At 37.9% G+C, this 26,676-nt stretch overlaps 1 long non-coding RNA gene across 5 annotated transcripts in view; it reads right to left on the reverse strand.

Moving 5' to 3' along the window:
• The window catches only part of LOC112654363 (uncharacterized), a 70,246-nt gene that overhangs the window by 30,388 nt on the left and 13,182 nt on the right, over window positions 1-26,676 (reverse strand). Inside the window, exons 3-6 of one of the 5 annotated variants that reach the window (XR_007402235.1) lie at window positions 20,875-21,386; window positions 19,371-19,564; window positions 9,136-9,307; window positions 1,333-2,136 (exon numbers count right to left, since the gene is read on the reverse strand). This is a non-coding gene — a long non-coding RNA (uncharacterized LOC112654363). Of the gene's footprint in view, window positions 1-1,332; window positions 2,137-9,135; window positions 9,308-19,370; window positions 21,387-26,676 lie in introns of those variants that run through there. The other 4 variants (XR_007402234.1, XR_004805167.2, XR_003132943.3 and 1 more) reach the window with 4 other exon arrangements.

Consider the following 26,676-nt stretch of genomic DNA (forward strand, 5'->3'; position numbering starts at 1 on the left):
AAAGGGAGAATTCCTACGTGCCTATACCTCCCTACCTGCCCCCTTTAAATACAGCCCCACCCACTACCTTGTTGTAGACAGCATCTCCTGGCTGCTGACCCGCCCGCAGCTCCCTTGCTGTGTATTCAGTAAACTATCTCCTTTATTCTACTCTCATGAGTTCTTTCATCTCCCATGCCACCAGCGTCCACCCAATCGTTGCTCCACACTGGGGGACTCCCATCCGATTGAGAGACACCTCATTTAGGTTCCACATAGTTGACATATAAAACCATCACAAGAGTTTCAGGGATTAAAATTTAGAATCTTTTGAGAGAGGGGTGATTTTCCTGCCTCCCGCAAATTATCCACCTATCTATCCATATACTGAGCTCTGTGCTAACCACTAAATCCTTAAAAACAGATTAGCCTAGTTTCTGCTTTTAAGGAACTCACATTTAGTGGAGAGGACACATAAATTGATAAGTACAATACAACAGAGTAGGTGTAATGATACAGTTATGCACAGTGTGCCATGGTGATACAGAGGAGAGGCAAGTAATTCAGCTTGGGAGTGGGAAGTACAGGTGGAGAAGGTGGGGGTAACAAAGAAAGCTTTCTAAAAGGGGATAATGCTTAAGCTGAATTTTAAAGGATATGTGGGAGTTTAAAAAGGGAAAAGGCATTGCAGGCAAAGGAATCAACCTGAGCATAGAGAAATAACTACTCCTCTATGTCTGATTCTAGTAGCTTTTTCATTGTATTTTAACTTCATTTGAAGCTTTTTGTGTTTTATAAAGAAATACCATGTTGGCCAGAGAACCCAAGGGCCCAGTTCTCTTGGCAATAATACTTTTCAGTATAAGTGAATAAATGAATAAATAAATGCAGGTGTATATGCCAGTCTTTGTGGTATAGTTAGAGCTATTGGTTACTGACCAAATAACAATCTTGCTCTTATCCAGAAATCCAATTTTGTTCAGAGATTTGGTACTAGAATACTCAGGGAAGGTGGGTCCCTCCTTAGCCCCAGGGGACAAATTGTGAGTTTCTCTAATTCAATAGGAGAAATTCTTTTTTTTCTTTTTTTTTTTTTTAAGATTTTATTTGAGAGAAAGCATATGAGCAGGGGGAGGAGCAGAGAGAGGGAGACATGCTGACTCCCCGTCAAGACCTGAGCCAAAGGCAGACGCTTAGCAGACAGAGTCACACAGGCGTCCCCTAGCCACACTTTAAATACTTCGTTGTCAAGGGCCATTTCTATCACTGCAGAAAGTTCTATCAGACGGTGCTATGTGAGATCTGACAGGAGGGGGAAATTCAGTACTTCACAAATCAGGACACAACAGCAGCTCAGCTGAAAGGTCTCACATTTATTACTGAACCAACCTACTGGTATAGAGGCATAGTAACAGAGAAAATCATTCCCTTGATAAGACATGTCCATTGGCCAGGTAGGAAGGATGTTTCCATATTGATAAGATAGGAACATGTGATCTCCATGTGGCTTAAATATGTGTGCCAATTATGTTTGCTATTTCATGATGTGTGATGCTTCCTCACAGACCCAGCTTGGTTCTTCTCCAGTGTCTCCTCTTGGAGTTGTACCTGATTTTATTACCAGTTTTCATCCGAATCCACTGGGGAATAAGACGATTCTGCTTTTGTTTCTTGGCCAGGAATCACTTGATTCTGAAAGTCTTGTGAGAAGACATGGCGATCACAGTCAACCACACGCAACCAGGATGGCGGCGGAAAGGAGAGATCAATAGGAGAAATTCAATGGAAATATCTATTCCTTTTTGTTCTGATTCCTTTAGGAAAGGCAGGTGACATTGTTGTGGCCATTGAAACAAAAGAGAAAAGAGAAGTTGGCTGGGGAGCTTCTAGAAAATATTTTTCTTTTTGATGAAAACATACATATGAGGAGAGGCTCTTGGCTCTCCTTTCTTGTTTGTTTTTTGACTTTGTCATTTGTAAATGTGACGTTTGGAGCCGAGGCAGCTATTCTGTTACCATGAGGAAAACATTACTACACGCCAAGCATGAAACCAGGAAGATGGAAAGAACCTGGAGTTTTAGAGATATCCTTGAACAGCTAGACCAAAGGAGCAGGGTGGAAGCCAGGGAAGACTTCATATTGAGTGCACCAGACATCTGCAAAATAATCAAGCATTATCTAGATTGACTTCCTCCACATTATTTATAAAAGAGTATTTTTAAAAAATCTTATCATAGTCTAGGATGCTAGACTCCAGGAGGATATAGGAGAAGAAAGAAAATTCCATCCTAGAAAAGATATATTTATTTTAAACATGTTCTAAACTCTTTCTACAAACAATGAAGCTTTGGACTTAGAATTCAGGAAAAATCATCCCACCTTACACTATCCACTTTTCTCTCCTCTTTTTGGAATTTTCTTGTTCTAATTAAGTTTTAGACACTAAGAAAACTTTTTTACTTGCAGTATTTTTTTTAAAGATTTTATTTATTCATTTATTTGAGAGGAGAGAGAGTATGAGTGGCTTGTGGGGGCAGAGGAAGAGGGAGAAGCAGCCTCCCCACTGTGCAGGGAGCCAGATGCAGGGCTCCATGAGGGGCTTGATCCCAAGATCCTGAGATCATGACCCCAGCTGAGAGCAGACACACTCAACCAACTGAGCAACCCAGGCACCCCTACTTGCAGTATTTCTGCACTTACCATTTTATTAGTTTCAACTATGCACAAAATTCTTTTTAGAGACATGCAGAAATGTTTAAATTTAGAAATAATATGGTTTAGTTTTTTCTTTACAAGTTACAATTTTTAAAGTAATCTCTACATCCAGTGTGGGGCTTGAACCCACAACCCCAAGATCCAGAGTCACTTGCTCCACCAACTGAGCCTGTCAGATGCCCCTTTCCTTTACATTTTAATTCATGTTTCTACATGTGTAATTATATCTTTCCACAAGTCTCTAAAAAATGTGAAATTTACATATACACATCTTTAAAATTATGGATTTCACTGTTTTGATATCACATTAACAAATAGTTAATGAATAAATAACTAGAGAATATACCTACAATGAGGATTCCATTCAGTATTTTGGATTTTTTAAAACTATTTTTTATTATTATTAAAGTATAGTAAATGTTCTGAGTCACTATTGTGCATTCTTGCATTATATATTGATTTATAGCACATTTAAGTAGCAATTATTCTCACTGCTGCAAAGTGCTTGTGCTCTGCTCACTCAACATGCAAACATTTTAAATTACAGTACATTAAGATGTCAATGACAGAAGGGAACATTCTAAAAATAAAGTGATTTTTAAGCATTTTATAAAATGACTAACTCCTCTTTTACCAATGAGGATATATTCTACATTCCTTCAAATGCTTCTTAAAAACTTAAAACTTAAAAACTTTTATGAAACAAAGAGACAAACTTCTGATTATTCTATATTGGTGAAATACTGTCTATACTGATTATTCTATATCAGGAAATACTGTCTTCCTGATTCTTTAGCGTTTTCTACCATAGAATTAGACTTGTGTTTCAGGCAAGAATGAATCTTGCTATGTACAAAGATAAATTAATATGATCTTCTTGATGACTTTTTCATTTCCATTTTTGCCTAAAGCACTACATTGATCGGATACTTTTTTTTTAAGGATTTTATTTTCTTTATTTGAGAAAGAAAGTGAGGGGAGGGGCAGAGAGGGTGAGGGAGAAAGGCAGCAGACTCCCCTCTGAGTTCGGAGCCTGACACTCATGATCCTGAGATCTCAACCCTGAGATCACAACCTGAGCAGAAACCAAAGGTTGGCTGCTTAACCAACTGTGCCACCCAGGTGCCCCTGATCAGATGATATATTTAGCCAAGACTTACAGTGATTGTCAATTCTCATTCATGGAATGAAGGAAATGGTCAGAAAGTTCCCCGACTGTGTGTCAATAAAATGAATTTGCCACTTCTTTGCCCCCAACATAGCCTGAAGTGTGTGAGCCAGGAATTTCAATACCATTTTGAGGCTTTGAAGTTTAATATATTTGATAAAACACCTCCTGTTTCTGGATGGGTAATGAAAATATTGTTTTAAGGTAAGTCTGATCCTTGGTGAGCCCAACATTTTGGGTTGCCTTACTCAGAGAAGAGCTTTTTAATTTATTCTTTCAACAAGTATTTATTGAGTGCCTACAATGGGATGGATGCTAGAGGTATATCAATGACCACGACAAAACTGGTTCTCTTTGCTCTGTTTCAACCTAGAGGGAAAGGGATATGGTGAGACAGGATGTAAGAGAAGGAAAACAGCTCACATTAACTGGGCATCTCTCTGTGCTACTTACTGTCCAGGTGTGATCACATTTAAACCTCACAGCAACCCCATGAAGAAGGTATTTTTGTCATTATCCACATTTCACTGATGAAGAACTGAGACTTAGAGGAATATCTAACTTGCTCAAGACTGAAGGGCTCATGAACAGCAGAGCAAGGAATTTAACTCCAGTTTTGCCTGAATTAAAACTCTATCCATTTAAGTACTATGCCCAAATGCCTCTGTTATCTCATGGTGATAATTACCACTGAAAGAAAAAAGATTGTTTTCCTTATTTGAAAATAAAATTTTCCATCATATTGAGTTAAAGCACTTTCTCTATGGGTTTGGCAATCCAATTAGACATCCTTGGGCCTGAGTCCTATCCTTTCTTACTGGTAGAAAGTGGGCTGTCATCTTAAAATAAGCAAACCAGAGTGGCCTCTGTGTGTCTGTGTCTGTATACACCATTTTTTCCATATATATGGGAAATTAGTCCACAACATATGGAGAATTTCAGCAAAGAGATAAAAAGTTTAAAAATTTCAGCAAAGAGATAAAAAGTTTTAAAAAAATGAAATGCTAAAAATGAAGATATGATATTAACTACAAAGAATTCATTTCATGGGCTTAAAAGCAGTCTGGACATAGTAAATAATCACTGAACTGGAAGACATTTGGGCCAACAGACATTACCCAAACTAAACCACAAAGAGAAGAGAGAGATAAAAACAGATTACAACATCTAAGACCTTTGGAACAATACTACTGATCTAAAACATGTAATTGGAGCCCAAGAAAGAGAGATGAAAGAGTCGGGAGTTTCCAGTAATTTTCCAAAATATTTTTAAAGACATTAACTCAACAGAACCAAGAAGCTCAGCAAATGACAAGAAAGATAAATACAAGGAAAACACACATATCTATATTATAGTCAAACCACAACATCTTTAAATTACCAAAAGTAAAGTCAACCTATACTATACTCTAATGGTTCTTTAAAAAGAAATACAAAATAAAGACATTTTCAGATAGATATAAGATGAGAGAGAATTTGCTGACAGCTGACCTAAACCATAAGAAATACCAAAAGAAATTCTTTGGTCTAAAGGAAAAATGATACTCGATAAAAGCTGGGTCAGCAGGAAGAAATAAAAAGCACCAAAAGGCTTAATATATCTTTTTAATATTCCTTATTTCATATAATATTATATGTTACATATATCTTATATGTGCTTACGTAGATAATAGATAACAGAGACAGAGACAGAGATAAAGACAGATTCCTGTAACCTGCAAAAACTGGCAGGAAAAAAAAGGGTCCCGCTTAGAGGGACAAGGAAAAACACCAAAATTTATGGAACACCACCTAGAGTGGTATGGAGTCTTCATGCATGCAATGTAGGCATCGGCAAGGGCGCCCGCACCCTGCAATCCCAAGTTCCAGATATGATTGGCCCAAACCTTCCATCTCCATTCCCTGAATTCTTTCTATTCTCTGCATGTTTGTGTCTATTCTTTTATCTCTCTGTGACTTTAATGCAAGCCAGGGCACATAGTACCTGCTCTGTTCCCCTCTTCCAACCCAAAGTGGTTTTGAAATATAAGATTGTATCAGGTAGCAGAAATTTTACTGAAGATAGAAACCTGCCATCCCACTTTGAACAACTGAACCTTTAGAACATTCTGTTGTAAATGTCTCACCGGTCTCTTCTTCTATGTACTAGGCCTCCATCCACCATCACATAAGCTTCTTTTTGCCTACCTTTCTGATCCTTTTCTCTCTCAAGAACTAAAGAAGAATTTTCTCATGTTCTCATACAGAGAAGCTTAGCCATCCCTCTCATTCATTGCTTTGGCTCCCGTCAACATTCTTCCCTTCTTCGCAGAGGGACTTCACTGCATAGCTCCAGGGGCCTCACGGAGTCCACATCTATCTATATTATAGTCAAACCACAACATCATAGTCAGTCCACATAAATGGGGCTCCCGGGGCTCGTGTCATGCGCAGATTGAACAGCAGTGTGTGGCAGCCCTACCTCTGTTCTGTTAAGATATTTTGCTAATCAAAGACTGTTCCACTCTTAGCTATTATGCTAATAATCACCTATATTACATAAAAGACCTACAGAAACTTTTAGGAGATTGGAAAAAAAGATTGAATAAGTGGAAAAGCTATGCTATATACTTGAACAGGAAATCTAATGTAAAAAATGTCTACTCTTTCCAAATTACTCCTAGGTGTCATCAATTCTAATAAAGATACCAACAGATTTTTCTTTTCTTTTTTGGTACATGACAATTCTATAAAACATTTGAATAATTGCACAGAAGAGAATAGCAAAAATAAATCTTTTGGAAAAAAATAATGAGAATAAATATTAGACCTTATAATGATCATTAACACATGTAACCATCAGCTAATTAGCTAGTTTCCCATCAAGCTAGCTATCTTTGATCTATCTTTGGTGAACATTTGAAGCATCTTTCTTTTAATGACATCTTTCTCTTCTTCAGGAGAAGGGCATTACCCCCACTATGCATCCCGTATGGTTTTTGTGAGGTTGCCAATTATAGGACCCTGTCCCCTGGTCAAAAAGTGGACATGTACCATAGGCAGGATCAGAGAAGACTTCTCTTCTTGACCATAATGCTTGGCCCAGGGACAGGTAAATGACTCAAGTCACTCAGAGTTTTCCTTGGAAAAATCCAAAATGAAGCTGAGAAAATATATCCTCTTCTGAGAAAGATAACTGGGATGATATAAGCCCAAGGCTGCTGGCAGATATGTTTTCTGCAGTGCAAAAGGCCCATCTGTTACAGGAGAGAGTGAAGCCAAGCAGAAGGAAGTAAACATGAGAGATGGAATGAGTAGAAGGGAAAGTCCTGGAGGTATTAAGTCCCAGACTGAATCTCTGAAAATCCAGAATGCATCTGGTTCTGTAAGGTCTTCTCCATTCTCAATTTCTGTTTCTCTAGTTTATTTCTGATCATATAGCCAGAGATTTAGTGATAGAGCTACAGCAACAGGAAATATTTCACCTCACTCTGCCCACCTGTCTCTTGGTTACCACCCAAAGGAGGAAGAGAAGAGGCACACCCTGATTGGTCAGGATCCCAGACATGTTTTAAAGTTATGATTTGCTATGGGAGGATTTCACTCTAAGTTAATGGTAGTGGTTATGGTGATAATGGTAATGGTGGTGATAAGAATATTCAGAATTGTCAGGCACCTGGCTGGCCCAGTCAGTAGAACACGTAACTCTTGGTCTCAAGGTTGTGAGTTTGAGCCCAATGCTGGATGTAGAGATTACTTAAAAAAAAAAAAAAAAAAAGAATATTTGTCAACATTTTTTTTTTGAAAAAAAAAGAATATTCCTATTTGCAATAATAGCAGCAGCAGTAGCTCTGCTCCTGGATGTGCCAGGAGGTTCCTGGATGCCCCGAAGTTTCTCTAGATGTTATTTGCCTCTGGGGCTAAAGTGTGAATCAGTTGCTCAGAAAAGTAGATTGTAGAGAAGCCATAATTGGTTTGGAATAATAGCATCTGAACAGACAAATGGCATGAATTATTTTATGCAAACTCTGTGGGAGTTTTACCATGGGTGCAGCTCTACAAAATTCTCCTTTACTAGAAACACTGGAGTTCCCCTTCTTTGGGGGAAATCTGAGCATGCTCAGCCTTACTTTCAGCTATATGACTTCGACCGTGCATTTCTCTTGGTTCTCCTAGGTTGTGCAAGCATAAGGCTCCCTACACATGGAGACAGCAGAGGATTATCATTCTAACTCTTCCTGGCATGCTTTTCTGCCATCGCCCCGCCCCCCCCCCGCCCCCCCCGTCACTTCACTTGTATATTTTTATCCCCTCTCATTTTTAAAAAAAATTTTATAATTTTTTAAAATTTTTATTTATTTATGATAGTCACAGAGAGAGAGAGAGAGAGAGGCAGACACACAGGCAGAGGGAGAAGCAGGCTCCATGCACCGGGAGCCCGATGTGGGATTCGATCCCGGGTCTCCAGGATCACGCCCTGGGCCAAAGGCAGGCGCTAAACTGCTGCGCCACCCAGGGATCCTTTATCCCCTCTCATTTAGGGAGTTTGTAAAACTCTGTTGAGTGTTTCATCTGTCTCGAACATTCGTTCATTGATCCACCCATTTATTCCAATCTATATTTAACGAGTGCCTACTATGTGCCAATCATTATGCTAGTTGTACCCCAGGAACTTTTAACCTGGTAGGAAGACAGACATGGAAACACTTTAATAAACGATTGCTAAACCCAGTCCCAAGTACCAAGGCCTTGATATGGTTGGTCTAGCCACCTTCCCTCAGTAGCTCAGTGTTTCGTGCCCTTTCTTTCCTGTGTTATATACCCAGTCTCCTCCCGGGAGTATAACTGAGGGCGCTTAGTTCCACCTTCTAATCACAACCAATTCAAGCATCTCCTACCCTCCTTATTTCCTTGCTTACGAAACAGGGAAAGAATAAGTGCCCCATCTATAACATGTGATGCTTCCTCCATAGGCACACTGTGTAATACCAGAGCCCCTGGCCATAAGTCCAAAGAATCTGGGTTTTTCTGGGGCAGGGATAGGAAGTGGGGAAAATTATATATCTGTGATCTTGCAAATTACTTCCTACTGCTCTACCAACGGTGGCAATGGAAGGGCAGCGGAAGATGTAAACTTGAAGACAAGGGATTTCACTGTTAGCCAGTGAAAACAGAATTCCATGCAATGAACTTGCTTTCATAAAATAGGATTCAGTAGTTCATTTTTATTGGTATTTGTATTAATCTATTTGTACTCATTTAATCTATTAATGTAGATTAAAAAGTAACTAACCTTGGGCACAGTTGGTTGAGTGTCTAACTCTTGGTTTCAACTCACGTGGTGATCTCAGGGTGGGGATCTCAAGGCTGTGAGATCAAGCCCCGCCTCAGGCTCTGCGCTCATCGTGGAGAGCTTAAGATTCTCTTTTCCCTCTGCTTCTCCTCACCATGTTCTCTCTCTTTCCCTAAAAAGAAAAAAAAAAAAGTGACTAACCTTTAAATTTCACTTTTATATGCTTTTATTTGCTCTCGTACTTTATTGTCCTAAAATACCACCTACTATGACAGTGGCATGTAAGCTTTAATTAATTTTTTAATTTTATAGCGAAGTATAATTGCATTTTCTATTGTTTTATGAGTTGTGTTGTAATGCAAAATTGTGATTAAAAATTTATTATAAAACTATGTGTGTTGTATAAATAGAAGTAGTTGGGAAATAAAAAAAAAATTACCCTGTTTTTTCCTCTCAAATTCTACTTCCCAGAAGCCACATCACTTTAAGGATGACTGATTTTTCTCCACAAATCCCATAAATGACACACACACACACACACACACACACACACACCTTATAATTAGCGTTCACCACTAAACAATCTGTTCAATCATATAAATATTCATAGTTTTGATGTACTATGTAGTATGTTTAACTCTATTGAAGTACAATCAGAATAATTTTAGCTTTTTCACTATTACAAACACTGCTATAATAAATTTGTAACATATAATCTTGCCTGATTATGTGATATATCTCTAAGGCAGACTTCTAGAAGTGGAATCAATGGGTCAGTGAGTAAACATATTTGAAATTCAGACAGATACTAGGAAAATGCCGTTTAAAAAGGTTGTGCCCGCCTGTGCTCTCACCAGCAGCATGTATCTGAGAGTGCCTGTTTGTAACCTTTGCCAGTCCGGTAGTCAGCATGGTACAACATTGTTTTGTTAATATGCAGTTCTTTCATCATGAATGGGATCTAGCACCTTATCATATATTTATTAACCATTTGTATTTCTGTTTTTTTGAACTATATTCTTTTTGTGACTGGATTTTTTATATTGCAGATAATTTCCAAGAAGGTATATTATGTACATGTTTTTGTCATTAAATGACAAAATTATTTATTTGTTTATTTATTTATTTATTTATTTATTTATTTATTTATTTATTTTTTGACAAAAATTTTTAAACCATATCATTAACATTAGACATAGATGCCAGGGTCTTATATAATGAAATGCTGACTTTTGATATGAGGAAAAGATACCCAATCCGTCTGGGTCCCTGGGACCTTCCTCCTTCCCACATTGCAGAGCACCAGTGGGTTTGCATTTGCAGCGTTGTTTTACAGTATGGGTGGATGATAGTCTCAGACATTCACATCCTCTTTACACAGCTGCACAGCATGGTTTTTGTCGTCTCAAAAACTGTAGCTCAAAAATACAAAAATTGTAGAGGATGGGCTAATTCCATGCCAACAGCACACAAAGGTTTTCAGAGGTTATGTGAGAAGGAGGTAACGAGACAGCATGACTATGCCATGTGTCGCACTAGAGAGAGGAGCTTGGCCTAGCTCTCAGGTGCACCTGTGGAAGACACAGGGGACAGGAGTTGAATGCAAAGAAGATTCTAGTCCTGGGGTGAGATACTGGGACGCCACACAAAGATTAAGCAAAGGACCTATTTGTCTTTGTTTAAATTCAGTTTAAGTAGCTCGCTAACATGGGGACACCCTTGAGCAGAACAAACCAGCTGTTTTAGTTTGTTTGTTGGTTGGTACTGGTGCTTTTTGGTGGCAAGCTCAGGTCCTGACTCAAATGAGTTCAGGCTAAAAAAGAATTCACTAGTTTATGTGAAAGGAAGTTGAGAATTAACTATTTTCAAGCATCAGTGAGTTCAGGGCCGTCCCTTATTTCTGGCTCTGGCCTGCCTTTCTCCACATGGGCTCCTTACCCCATGGGCTTTTCCTATGGTCACCAACAGCAGCAAGGTTTTACCTAACAAATGTCAGGTGATTTCTTAAGTGCTGGCAATATAAACATGAGTGAGAAGACATTATCCCTGTTATTTTTTTTCCATTTAATAAAAATTTATTATTAATTCCATTTTTAGAGAATTCATCTCCCTTCCCTTAAACAGCTAATTCCTTCTCTTCTTGGACTATTTTTGTTCTCTTCTCACCTATAACCTCTCTAGTAAATTCCAAAGTATATACAGTTTTTTACCTTTTCACTTGGATATTTCATTTCAACTTGCACAAGAATATAATTTTTTTTTGGTAAGAATATAATCTTTATATTTTTATTGATGGTTGCCCATTTGTCCATTGATTCAATATTTTCAGTTGTTTGGGGTTTTTTTAAGAACAGTTTTAGGTTCGCAGCAAAATTCCCATATACCCTCTGCCGCAACATGCCATACAACTTCCCCTATTTATCAACACCTGGCACCAGAGTGGGACAATTGTTACAACTGATGAACCTACATTGACGTATCATTATCACCCAAAGTCTATAGTTTACATTAAGCTTCACTCTTGGTGTTGTGTATTCTATGGGTTATTACACATAAAGATGATATCCATCCATCATAATAGTATCACACAGAGTATTTTCAACACCTCTGTGCTTTGCCTGTTCATCCCTTACCAGCCCCCAACCCCACAATCTCTGACAACCACTGACCTTTTTATTGTCTCCATAGTTTTGCCTGTTCCAGAACATCATATAATCATATCATATGTAGCCTTTCCAGATTGGTTTCTGTAACTTAGTAATATGCCTTTAACAGTCTTCCATGTTCTTTTCATGCCTTGATAGCTCTTTTTTTTTTTTTTTTTCCCAGCCCTGAATAAAATTCCATTGTCTGGAAGTACATTTACCTATTGAAGGACATCTTGGTTGATTCCAACTTTGGCTATTATGAATAAAACTGCTGTAAATATCAATGTGCAGGTTTTTGTGTGACATAAATTTTCAACTCCTTTGGATAAATACCAAAGAGCACAATTGGTGGATCATATGGTAAGAGTTTAGTTTTGTAAGATATGAACAAACTGTCTTTTTTTTTTTTTTTTTAGTATTTTATTTAAATTCAATTAAAACTGTCTTTCAAAGTAGAGGTACTGGGGTGCCGGGGTGGCTCTGTTGTTTAAGCTTCTGCCTTCAGCTCAGGTTGTGATCCCAAGGTTCTGGGATCAAGCTTGCATTGGACTCCCTGCAGAGCTTCTCTGTCTTCTTCTGCTCCTTCCCACTACTCGTGTTCACTCTCAAATAAATTTTTAAAAAATCTTAAAAAAAACAAACAAAAACCGAATTAAAGATACCAGTTTGCATTCCTACCAGCAAGGAATGAGGGTTTTTGCTGTTCCACACCCTACCCATTGTTGGCTATTGTCAGTGTTCCAGATATTGGCTATTCTCATAGGTGTGTAGTGGTATTTCACTATTGTTTAATTTGCATTTCACGGATGACATATGATGTGAAGCATCATATGCTTGTTTGCCATCTGTGTATCTTTGGTGAAGTGCCTATTAAGATTTTTGGCCTATTTTTTTTTTATTTTTTATTTATTTATTTTTATTTATTTATTTATTTTTATTTTTTATTTTATTTATTTATTTTTAAATCAGGTTGTTTGCTTTCTTATAGTCAAATTTTAAGACTTCTTTGTTAATTTTGGATAACAATCCTTTAATATATATGTTTTGCAAATATTTTCTCCTAATCTGTGCCTTGTCTTTTTTTTTTTTTCCTTTTTAGAGATGGGGAGGGAGAGAGATGGGAGATGGGCAGAAGGAGAGGGAGAGAGGGAGTCTTAAGCAGGCTGCATGCCCAGCACAGAGCCAGGCACAGGACTGGATCTCACAACACTGAGATCATGACTTAGTCCAAAATCAAGAATCAGATGCTTAGCTGACTGAGCCATCCAGACACCCCTCTTCTCATTGTCTTGACATTGTTTTTCACAGAGCCAAAGTCTTTAATTCTAATGAAGTCTAGCTTATCCATTTCTTTTATGGACCATACCTTTGGTGTTGTATGTAAAAAGTTATCACCATACTCAAGGTCATCTAGGTTTTCTCATCTAGGTTTTCTCATATATTACCTTTTAGGAGTTTAATAGTTTTGCATTTTCCATTTAAATCTGTGATCCATTTTGAGTTAATTTTTGTGAAGGGTGTAAGGCTGAGTCTAGATTCACTTTTTTGCACGTAGATGTCCAGTTGTTTCAGTACCATTTGTTGAAAAGACTAACTTCTCCATTGTATTGCCTTTGCTCTTTTGTCACAGATCAGTTAACTGTATATATTTGGGTTTATTTCTGGGCTATTTTGTTTCTTGATATATTTGTTTAGTCTTTTGCTAATACCGCACTCTTGACTTCTGTAACTTTATAGTAAGTCTTGAAGTTGGATAGCTTCAGTTCTCCAATTTTGTCCTTTTCTTGCAATATTGGCTGGTTATTCTGGGTCTTTTGTCTCACCATATAAGCTTTAGAATTAATTTGTCAATTTTCATAAAATAAGTTACTGGGATATTTATCGGGATTCCATTGGATTTATATATCAAGTTGGGAAAAACTAATATCTTGACAATATTGAATCTTCCTTTCTATGAACATGGAATATCTCTCCACTTATTTAGTTATTTTTGTTCTTCAGAGTTTTGTAGTTTTTCCTCATATAGATTTTGTACATATTTTGTTAGACTTATACTGAAGTGTTTTATTTGGAGGGTCTGCTAATGTAAATTATATTGTGCTTTTATTTTCAGATTCCACTTGTTCATTGGTGGTATATACAAGATGATTGATTTATATATATATTAATCTTGTATTTCAGTAACTTGCTATAATCAATTGTTAGTCACAGGGCTTTTTCTCTTTTTCTTTTTTTTTTAAAGATTTTATTTTAGGGATCCCTGGGTGGCGCAGCGGTTTGGCTCCTGCCTTTGGCCCAGGGCACGATCCTGGAGACCCGGGATCGAATCCCACATCAGGCTCCCGGTGCATGGAGCCTGCTTCTCCCTCTGCCTATGTCTCTGCCTCTCTCTCTCTCTCTCTGTGACTATCATAAATAAATAAAAATTTAAAAAAAATAAAAAAAAGATTTTATTTTATTTATTTATTCATGAGAGACACAGAGAGAGAAGGAGGCAGAGACACAGGCAGAAGGAGAAGCAGAGAAGCAGGCTCCATGCAGAGCCCAATGCGGGACTTGATCCTGGGACTCCAGGAGCACACGCTGAGCTGAAGGCAGGCACTATACCACTGAGCCATCCAGGGATCCCTCACAGGGCTTTTTTTTATTGTTGATTCTTTTGGATTTCCTACATAGATGATCATGCCATCTGCAAAAAGACAGTTTCATTTCTTCCTTCCCAATCTGTGTACCTTTTATTTCATTTTCTTGTCTTACGGTATTAGCTAGTACTTCCAGTATGATGTTAGAAAGGTGTGGTGAGAGGGAATATCCTTGCCTTATCCTTATCTTAGTAGGAAAGCTTTTAGTTTCTCACCATTAAGTATGAGCTGTAGATTTTTTGTAATTTTTTAAATCAAGTTAAGGAAGTTCACCTTTACCCTTAGTTTACTGAGAGTTTTTATGATGAGTGGGTGTTAGGTTTTGTCAAATGCTTTTTCTAAATCTGTTGATATGATTATGTGATTTTTCTTTTTTGGCTTGTTGACATGATGGATCACATTAATTGATTTCCTAATGTTGAACTAGCCTTGAATACCTAGGACAAATCCCACTTGGTTGTGGTACATAATTATTTCTATACATTGTTGGATTTAATATTTTGTTGAGGATTATTGCATCTATGTTCATGACAGATATAGGTCTATAGTTTTCTTTTTTTATAGTTTTTATAGTTTTTCTTTTCTTTTTTTTTAAATAGTTTTTTATAGTTTTTCTTGTAACATCTTTGTCTAGTTTTGATATTAGGGTAATGCTGTCTTTACAGAATGAGTTAGAAAGTATCTATTCTGCTTCTATCCTCTGAAGAGATTGTAGAGAATTGGTATAACTTCTTCCTCAAATGTTTGATCAAGGTAAAATTTTAAAGTACAGTTTTCTTTAAAGACTTATGTATTTATTTATGAGAGACACAGAGAGAGGCAGAAACACAGAAAGACAGAGAAGCAGGCTCCTCACAGGGAGCCCGATGCTGGACTCAATCCCCCGACCCAAGATCACACCCTGAGCCTAAGGCAGACGCTCAATGGCTGAGCCACCCAGGCCTCCCTTAAAGTACAGTTTCCATTTGAAAATTACATACTAGCATAGAGTAAAAAAGAGCTCAAATCTTAAGCAGGTATCCTGAATAATTGTCATAGGAAAATGAAGTGCTAGGTCACCTAGAAACCTGTCCTGGGCATTGTGTTAGGTGTTACACATACACACACACACACACACACACACACACCTATATGGATAAATAAATACACACCCATTTCTTTTATTTAAAATTTAAAATTTCAATCTTCATATAATTTTAGACCTTTGTTTCAATAACTATGTAACAGTTATTCCATATTTCTATGTGGAAATAGAAAATTTCCACATATCCTTCACCTAAGATTCCTCAAATATTAATACTTTATTACATTTTCTCTTGAGACTTTCAGACATGATGGTCCATTACTCTTAAATACTTCAGCAAATATTTCCTACAAACAGGAACATTCTTTTATATAACCAGAGTATTATGATTACAATTTGGAAATTAACATTGATGCAAAAGTGTTGTCTGATATATGGATCATATTCAAAATTTGCCATTTGTCTTAATAATGTTGGCTATAGCAAAACAAAAGTCTGGGTCATATGTTGCATTCAGCTTTTATTTAATTTGAAATAATTCCACCATCTTTCTTTATCTCATGACATTGACATCTTTTTGGAGTACAAGCAATAATACATTTTGTAGAATATCCCTCAATTTAGGTTTGTCAGATGTTTCTTTATGATCAGATCTAGGATGTAGCAGACATGATGTTTTCTTCTCAATGTATCACTTCAAGAGGCATATAATACCAATTTATCCCATGTCCTTCTTTTTAAAGTACTTAGCATCTAGGATTGGTGACAGATACACAGAGGAAATAACTGTGATATAGTCTGATTAGCACAGTAAGAGAGGCGTGTGTGTGTGTGTGTGACATCTTTTATTCCTTCCCTACAATCTCTTAGCTCCCCTTTTTCTGTAGCTATTTCTGCCATAACCAACTATGTATGCGCTGCCACGGTCTTGCATCAAGTGCACAGATCATCTCTTGCTTTTTTGCACTAAGGGCTTTTTTGCTACCACCATGTGCAATGCCTGCTGCCCATCCAGCTATTTTGGCATAGGCATAGGCTGGGGAGGGTGAGGGAGCTGACACTCAGTGAGGCAACCTTCTATCACTGAGATGTAGAGCCAGTGAATCCATCATCTCCTCTTCTGTGTCAGACAATTCTGATGATTCTGAGACATAATTCACGCAGCTCCCAAAGGCCTCCTCAGTAAGACCAAGCTCCAGGTGGCCACAATATTGACCAGCTCAATAGTTCATCTTTGGATTGGTTTTCTTTTGTTCCATTTGTCATTCTTCTCCAGAATCCTCTACCCCCCTGCTCCTGTCCTCTGGAATTATTTCCCAAAGTAAACCAACTGCATCCAAGTCCTTGTCTCAGACTCTGCCTTTCAAAGGAACTCAGGATAAGATGTTTGATATAAGGAGTAGACCTAGAAAGCAGACCATCAGGAAAGGATTCTGGAATTGAATCCCCTGCCAGTTGGACACTTCCACTGCAGGTAGAAAGTGTAGGTAGTCATAACCCCTAGCCTGACTCAGGATCACTAAGGTTTCCACTAGCAGATGTTTAGAATAAGTAATGATGGAAAGTCAAGCATTTGTTCATGGACTGGGAATGGTCCTTGAACAATTTAAAGACAGGTACTTTTTAAATTCAAGTATAATTAACATACAGAGTTGTATTAGTTTTAGGTGTATAATATAATGATTCAACAATGCTATACATTTCTCAGGGCTCCTCAGGGTACCTGTACTCTTAATCTCTTCATCTGCTTTCCCCAGACCTCTCCCCACCTCCCCCCTGGCAGCCAACCATTTAAGAGTCTGTTTCTTTGTTTTATTTCTTAAATTCCACATATAAGTGAAATCATAATGATATTTGTCTTCCTCTGATTGACATATTTCAATTAGCATTATACTTTTAGGTCCATCTGTGTTACATGAATCTCTTCAAATTAGTGTTTTCATCTTGGGTGGGGGTTAAATACCTAGTAGTGTAATTACTGGATAATATGATAATTCCATTTTTAATATTTTCAGGAACCTTTATACTGTTTTCCACAGTGGCCATATCGATTTGCATTCTTCACCAACACTCATCATTTCTTGTCTTTTTTACTTTCGCCATTCTGACAGGAGTGAAGTGATAACTCATTGTGGTTTTGATTTGCATTGCCCTGATGATTAGTGATGTTGAGCATCTTTTCAAGACAGTAGTATTTGTAAGACCTTGGGATTGGCTCACTTTTGTTAAGGGCTTTTGAAGACTTTTTTAAAAAGAAAAAAAAAATAGGCTCAAGGTACCAAGTTTCAGTTCAAGACAGGCTGTGAAAATCAGAACTCCTCCAAAGCAATATTTAAAGACGTACTTATCTTTTGCACCCATGGGAAAACTGTGTTGATAATCAGATCTAAGACGGATAGATAGTATAGCTACAAGGAGACTGAATACACTGCCTTGACAAGTCCTCTATGCCAAAGGAATGGTCTTGGTAGGGAAAGAAAAGAACCCTAAGACTTGCAACTGTAGCATGTAGGTGGGCAAGTCTGAGAATTCGAACCCCCAGATTCTTTTGAACTCTCTATTAGCACAAGTGGCTCTGTGTGCTTTACTTGAGAAGAATAGCCTCTCATTTTTGGGAGACATTACAAAAACCTCAGATGAGGCAATTGCCTATAATTAAACAAAGAATAGTAAGACTTGGTTAATAATTTACGTGGAAGGATTGAGGATACAGGTGTAGGAATGAATTTTTAAAGTGTTGGGCCAAGGTGAGCAGCATATAAAGGTGGACGGGAGAGATTGAGATTGACATTTATTGACATTGAAAAATACTTTCAAGACATAGCAAGGAAACATGGAGCTAGTCCTAATATATTGCTGAGATGGTTCTCTAAAGTTTGGATAGAATGAAGGGCTATAGGAAATGAAGGAGAGATTCTAGGAATGCCCTAACTGCCTTAAGGAAGGTGTCAGAAGGCTCAGGGTGGTTAGAATAAATTTAAAATACAAGACCTGAGAATCTACCATCTGATTATGTTCCTTGTGAGGGCCCAGGAGACATACCCATCTCCAAGGCAGTCGGAAATACAGTAAAGAAGGTACCGTTGGCATCTTTGAAAAGCTCATTCATAGCTATTCACTGCAGTTGACAGTAAGAGATGCTGCTGTGGAACTGGGCTCCCCAAAATCAATTGGACTGATAAAAATCCAAAATAGCAGAGGCCAGATAGAGCACATGACAGACAGAAGGAAAATGTACATAATTATAATAATGGGCTGCAAGGTCAGAGTGGCAACCAGCGAATCTTCACCCACAGGACTCTGTGATGATGATTAATAGACCATGGTGTTCCTCAGGGCACGTTAAATGAGCATCCACTAGGGTGTTACCTGACCTATGTGTATAACCAGAAACAGTCAACAGCTGCTGAACCGAAGGCTGATGCCAGCTATCTCCATGAAATGTCACAAGCTCTCACTCACTTTACAGATCAAGCAAGTTTCAGACCTGAAACTCATCATTTGAAGGGGAGGCTGAGACCCACCACTAGTAGAACAAGTATATATATACAACAAATATATTTCCAATTATTCTCCAAAAGGACACACACAAGGAAACCGGATAGGTCAGATTCCTCTCACAGTGCTCCCATGAAGTCATAGACCCGGTTTTGCTTATCTCCCTGGTTTCCAAGTGAATGACTGGAAGGGATATACTTAGAAACTAGAAGAAACTTCATTTTGGTTTCTTGTCCTGTGCAGTGAAAATTATTATAAGTGGAAGGACCAGTGGAAGCCCCTGAAGCTGCACATTCTGACTGGCTAAGATAGTGAATCTGAAGGAATATAGCATCCTGAAAGGAAATATAGAGGCCAGTGTCCCCACTGAAGACTTAAGGGATGCGCAGGTGTTGGTAGCCATCATATCTCTGTTCGACTCACCTATTTAGCCTGTTTAGCCACTGCAAAAACCAGATCCATCATAGAAAGTTATGGTGGACTACTATGAATTTAATCTAAGAATATCTTCATCACAGCTGCTGTGCCAGATATGGCATATTTGATAGAAGATAATCACACAGCTTTTGGCACCTAGTCCATAGTTATTGCTTTAGTGAATAGGTTCTTCTCAATCCCTGTCAGTAAAAAGGAGCAAAAGCAGTTATCATTTATGTGGGAAGGGGAGCAGAACATACTCATTTTCTTGCCCCAGAGCTATGTTAACTTGCGGCTTTCTGTCACAATATATGTGGTCCACAAGAACATTGACTTTCTATAGAACATCATGCTACACTGATAAGTTGAGTAGCAAGATGCTTCCACACCTGCTGATAACCATAAATGGACAAATGCAACAGCCTTTATCCAATCAGGCTAAAGCAACGTAGGGCTTTCGCCCCTCCAAGATGAAGAAGCGGGTAAGCCACCAGATAAGCAACCTAGATGAAGCAGAGTGGTGGGAGAGAGAGAGGAAGAATATTAATTATGACCTTGAGAGCAATTGCAGCTGGTAAGGGAACGTTGCTTGTTTCTCTAACGCTCCTGTGTCAGATCTTTTGTGGGCATTGCTGTCAGCTACTGCCTTGAAGGCTCCCTGATAGACTACATGTAAGGCAGGCCACTAGCAGACCTGGGTGACACACATTGTGGAGTATACTAGACATCTCTTACGCTGACCCCAATCCAGTTGGGCAACGTGACTGATAGATGATAGCTACTACCTCTTACTCTCCACCCTGGGGCTTTTCTGCTCTGCAAACCTGGAAGTAGGAGAGTTAATAGGCCCTAAGGCAACAATATCAGTAGGGAACAAGATGCTTCCTTCCATCTATGTGGCAGCGAACAATTCCTAACTCTGCCCTCTTAGATACTCTCCTAGGCCCCTATTGCCTATAAAGGTAACCAGATCAGTAATGTACCTCTGTACTGATTTTTTTGGTTACCCTGTTTTATTTCTAGTCCTCTACCCCCAAATTTTGTCCCCTGAGATCATGTCCCAAACTAAGTGAATATGAATGTGAACCTTGTCTCAGATTCTTCTTTTTATAAACCCCAGCAAAGACACCAAAGTAAGATGGAACCCCAAATGTGATGCTATAAGGTTTTTCAAAGAAAATAACAATTGAGTTATGCCTTAAAGTCTCACCTAAAGATTTTCCATGTGGATAAGAGGGAAGAGTGTTCTGCGTAGAAGTAAAAGCGTGGAGAAAAGCAAAGAGGCAGGAAAAGGTGTGGCATATTCAGGAAATCTTAAGCGTTTCACAGTGGTAGAAGCAACAGGGTCATGTACTGGAGGTGGCAGGGGATGTGCAGGGATAAACAGGACACAGGGAATTTTGTGTGCCACGCTAGCTGGGACTTCTTTTGTAAACAATGAAGAAACAATTACATTAATCCTTTTACCAAACTTTCTGCCTAGCCTGAAGGATTGTGAAAACCAGCTTACTTTTTAATTTCCAATTGAAACAGGAGTTGCCATTATCTATGAACACTTAAAGATGAAGCTGTCCTGAGAGAGCTCATTGAAAATTCTAGAGAAGATGTATGGTGACATAAAGTAGACACTGTTGGGGTGCCTGGGTGGTGCAGTCAGTTAAGCATCCGACTCGGTTTCAGCTCAAGTCGTGATCTCAGGGTGGAGCCCCCATGTTGGGCTCCCTCTCAGTGAGGAGTCTGGATAAGACTTTCTCTCCCTCTACTCCTCCCCACCACTCACTTTCTCAAATAAAACTTAAACAAAACAAAACAAAACAAAACAAAACAAAACAAAACAAAACAAAACAAAACAAAACCAAACAGACACTGTTGACTGCCTATCCAAATCCATTTCTTCTCCCCTCTCCCTTCTTGCTGAAAAGGGTCCCAATTTTGTTTGTGCATACGGGCCATACAGTTGGAGCAAGAGAAGGGCTTCCGGACTTCAGGTGACAGTCTAAGCCAGAGGTTAGCAAACTTTTCCTGTAAAGAACCAGATAGTAAATATTTTAGGCTTTATGAGCAATATGGTCTCTGTTTCAACTACTCAACAATACTGTTGTAGTGTGAAGGGCAGTCTTTAATAATGCTAAACTTTATTTATGACACTGAACTTTGAATTTCACCTAATTTTAAAAAAAAATATGTTTAAAGATTTTAATTCCAGTAAAATCAACATACAGTGTTATATGAGTATCAGATGTACAACATAGTGATTCAACAATTGTATACATTACTCACTGCTCATCTACCTCCTCTCTGGTAACCATCAGTTTGTTTCCTATAGTTAAGAGTCTGGAAAAAAAAAGTGTGTTTTTTGTTCTTTTTTTTCTTAAATTCCACATATGAGTAAACTCAAATGGTATTTGTCTCTGATTGACTTATTTCACTTAGTGCTATACTCTCTAGATCCATTCATGTTGTTGTAAATGGCAAGATTTCATTCCATGGCTGAGTAATATTCTATTATATGTATATAGTCCTTCCTTATCCATTCATCTACTGAGGGACATTTGGGTTGCTTCCAAATTTGGCCATTATAAATAGTGCATATACCTTTCCAAATTAGTGTTTTTGTATTCTTTGGGAATATACCCAGTCATGGAATTACTGGATTGTATAGTAATTCTATTTTTTTTTTTTTTTAATTTTAAAGGAAACTCCAGGACAGCCCAAGTGGCTCAGTGGTTTAGCGCCGCCTTCAGCCCAGGGCGTGATCCTGGAGACCCAGGATCGAGTCCCACATCGGGCTCCCTGTATGGGGCCTGCTTCTCCCTCTGCCTGTGTCTCTGCCTCTCTCTCTCTCTCTGTGTCTCTCATGAATAAATAAAATCTTAAAAATAAATAAAAATAAAGGGGGGACGCCTGGGTGGCTCAGTGCTTGAGCACCTGCTCCTGGCCTATGGCGTGATCTGCAGTCTCAGGATCGAGTCCCACATCAGGCTCCCTGCCTGGAGCCTGCTTCTCCCTCTGTCTACATCTCTGCCTTTCTCTCTTTGTGTCTTTCATGAATAAATAAATTTTTAAAATCTTAAAATAAATAAAAATAAAGGAAACTCCATACTGTTTTTCACAGTGGCTACATCAGTTTGCATTCCCACCCACAGTGCACAAGCGTTCCTTTTTCTCCACATCCTTGCCAATACTTGGTATTTCTTGTGGTTTTGATTTTAGCCATCCTGACAGGTGTGAGGTGATATCTCATTGTGGTTTTAATATGCATTTCCCTGATTGTTAGTGATTTTGAGCATCTTTTCATGTGTCTGTAAGTTATTTGTATGTCTTCTTTGAAGAAATGTCTGTTCATGTCTTCTGCCCATTTCTTAATTGGATTATTTGGGGTTTTTGTTGTTGTTGTTAAGTTGTATAAGTTCTTTATATACTCTGGATACTAACCCCTGATGTCATTTACAAATATCTTCTCCTTTTCAGTTGATTGTCTTTTTGTTTTGTTGATCATTTCCTTTACTGTGTGGAGGCTTTTTATTTTGATGTAGTTCCAATAGTTTATTTTTGCTTTTATTTCCCTTGCTTCAGGGGATATATCTAGAAAATTGTTGCTCTGGCTGGTGACAGAGAAGTTTACTGCCTGTGCTCTCTTCTAGGATTTTTTTTGGGAAATATTTTATTAATTTATTTAAGAGAGAGAGAGAGAGAGCAGGGGGAAGGGGCACAGGGAGAGAGAGAGAATCTCAAGTGACTCCACATGCAGCTGTACAGTTTTCCCATTTGTTGGGAAACCATTTGTTGAAGAGACTTTTTCCCATTGCGAAGTCTTGCCTCCCTTGTTGTAGATTAATAGACCATATACATGTGGGTTTATTTCTGGTCTCTCTATTCTGTTCTGTTGATCAATGTGTCTATTTTTGTGCCAGTACCATACTGTTTTGAATATAACAGTTTTGTAGCATATCTTGAAATCTGGAATCATGATACCGCCAATTTTGTTCTTTTTCAAGGTTTCTTAGGCTATTCAGGGTTTATTATGGTTCCATACAAATTTTAGGATTATTTATTCCAGTTCTGAGAAAAATGCTGTTGGTATTTTGATAAGAATGGCATTAAATCGGGGATCCCTGGGTGGCTCAGCGGTTTAGCACCTGCCTTTGGCCCAGGGCGCGATCCTGGAGTCCCGGGATCGAGTCGCATGTCAGGCTCCTGGCATGGAGCCTGCTTCTCTCTCCTCCTGTGTCTCTGCCTCTCTCTCCCTCTCTCTCTCATAAATAACTAAGTCTTAAAAAAAAAATAATGGCATTAAATCTAGACTGCTTTGTGTAGCATGGACATTTTAACAATATTATTCTCTCAATCTGTGAGCATAGATTATCTTTCCATTTCTTTGTGTCATCTTTAATTTCCTTCATCAATATCTTATAGGTCAGAGTATAGGTCTTTCACCTCCTTGGTTAAGTTTATTCCTAGATATTTCATTATTTTTGGTGAAATTATAAATGAGACTATTTTCTTAATTTCTCTTTCTGCTGCTTCATTATTAGTGTATAGAAATGCAACAGATTTCTGTATATTGATTTTGTATTCTGTGACCTTACTGAATTCATTTATCAGTTCCATCAGCTTTTTGGTGGGGTCTTTTGGGTTTTCTGTATATAGTACAATGTCATCTGCAAACAGTGAAAGTGTTAGTTCTTCCTTACCAGTTTGGATGCCTTTCATTTCCTTTTTCTTGTCTGATTGCTGTGGCTAGTACTTCCAGTACTATGTGGAATAGAAGTGGTGAGAGTGGACATCTTGTATTGTTCCTGACCTTAAGGGAAAAGTTTTCAGTTTTTCACCATTGAGTATGATATTAACTGTGGGTTTTTCATGTGTGGCCCTACTTTTTTTGGGTGTTTTATCATGAATGGATGTCAAATACTTTTTCTGCATCTATTAAAATGATCATTTGGTTTTTATCTTTTCTCTTGTTGATGGGATGTGTCATGTTGATTGATTTGCAAATATTGAACCATCTTTGCATCCCAGGATGCAATGAAACAGCTCCTACTTCATCAATCTGTTCTATTGGTTTTATAGTTTCTATTTCATTTATTACTGCTCTAATCTTTATTTTCTCCTTCCTTCTACTGGCTTTGGGTTTTGTTTGTTCTTTTTCTGCTCCTTTAGGTGTAAGGTTAGGTTATTTATTTGAGATTTTTCTTGCTTCTTGAGGTAGGCCTGTCTTGCTATAAAATTCCCTCTTACAGAAGCTTTTGCTGCATCCCAAAGATTTTGGACTGTTGTGTTTTCATTTTAATTTATCTCCATATATTTTTAAATTTCCTCTTTTTAAATATTTTATTTATTTATTTATGAGAGACATAGAGAGAGAGGCAGAAGCAGGCTCCCTGCAGGGAGCCCAATGTAGGACTCAATCCAGGACCCCAGGATCACTACTTGAGCCAAAGGCAGACACTCAACCACTGAGCCACCCAGGTGTTCCTAATTTCCTCTTTGATTTCTTGTTTAGGAGCATGAAATTAGTAGTATGTTATTTAACATCTATATATTTGTGTTTTTTCCAGATTTTTTTCTTGTGGTTGATTTCTAGTCTCATAGCATTGTGGTCAGAAAAGATGCATGGTATGATCTCAGTCTTTTTTAATTTGTTGAGACTTGTTCTGTGGCCTAACGTGATCTATCTTGCAGAATGTTCCAAGTGCACTTGAAAAGAATGTGTATTCTGCTGTTTTAGGATGGAATGCTCTAAATATGCCTGTTAGATCCATCTGGCCCGATGTGTCATTCAAAGCCATCATTTTCTTGTTGATTTTCTGTTTGGATGATCTACCCACTATAGTAACTGGAGTGTTAACATTCTCTACTATTACTGTATTACTATCAGTTACTTCCTTTACATTGGTTCTAAGCTGCTTTATGTATTTGAGTATACTCATGTTGGACACAAATATTTATAATCATTATCTTCTTGTTGAACTGTTCCTTTTATTATTATGTAGTGTCCTTCTCTGTCTCTTGTTACAGCCTTTGTTTTAAAGTCTACTTAGTTTCATATAAGTATTGCTACCCCAGCTTTCTTTTCACTTCCATGCATGATATTTTTCCATCCCTTCACTTTCAATTTGCATGTATTTTTAGGTCTAAAATGAGTCTCTTATTGGCAGTAGATAGATGGGTCTTGCTTTTTATCCATTCTGTCATCCTATGCCTTTTGACTGGAGGATTTAACCCATTTACATTCAAAGTAATTATTGGGAAGTATGTACTTGTTCAATTTTATTGTCTTATGGTAGTTTGTCTAGTTCTTCTCATATTCTCTTATCTATGGTTAGCTGGTTTTCTGTAATGATATACTTGGATTCCTTTATTTTTGCATACCTATTACCAGTTTTTGATGTGTGGTTACCATTAGGTTTATATATAATATCTGAAGATATAGCAGTCTGAATTAAGTTGATGAACGCTTAAGTTTAAACCCATTCTAAAAGAGCTAAATTTTTACTCTTCTTCCCCTCCATGTTTTAGGTATATGGTATCATACTTTAAATCCTTTCATTTTGTGAATCCCTTGACAGATTTTTATAGTTATACTTAATTTTGCTGCTTTTGTACTTCCTACTTCTCTTACTCCTGCTTATGGTCTATCTTTTCCTTTCAGAGTCCCCTTTCACATTTCTTGCAAGGCTCATTTAGTGGTGATGAATACCTTTAACTTTGTTTGGGAAACTATTGCATTTTATATTTGAATTATAGCCTTGCTGGATAGTGCATTCTTGGTTTCAGGTTATTTTCTTTCAACACTATGAATGTATCATGCCATTCTTTTCTGGCCTGCAAAGTGCCTGCTGAAAAATCAGTTGATAGAAGGTTTTCCTTGTAACTGTTTTCTTTCGCTGCTTTAAAAAAATCTATCACTACTCTCTGCCATTTTAAGGTCTTGGTATGGACCTCTTTGGGTTGATTTTATTGTTCTTTGTGCCTCTGGCTCTAGATTTGTTTCTTTCCTCAGATTTGGGTAGTTTTTAGCTATTACTTCCTCAAATTTTCTGCCCTCTTTTCTCTCTCTTACCCTTCTGGGATCTCTATAATGTGAATGTTAATATGCTTGATGGTGTCACTGAGTTCCCTAAATCTATTTTCATTTGTTGCTCTATCCTCTTTTGGTGATCCATTCTTCTGCTTCCTTTAGTCTACTCTTTATTCCCTCTAGTGTATTTTTTTCCTTCTAGTGTATTTTTATTTGTTATTGAGTTCATCTCTGATTGGTTCTTTTTTTATGTTTTCTATCTCTTTGTTGAGGAGCTCACTGAGATCC

Source organism: Canis lupus, chromosome 15 (assembly GCF_003254725.2).
Source record: "Canis lupus dingo isolate Sandy chromosome 15, ASM325472v2, whole genome shotgun sequence".
NCBI lineage: Eukaryota > Metazoa > Chordata > Mammalia > Carnivora > Canidae > Canis > Canis lupus.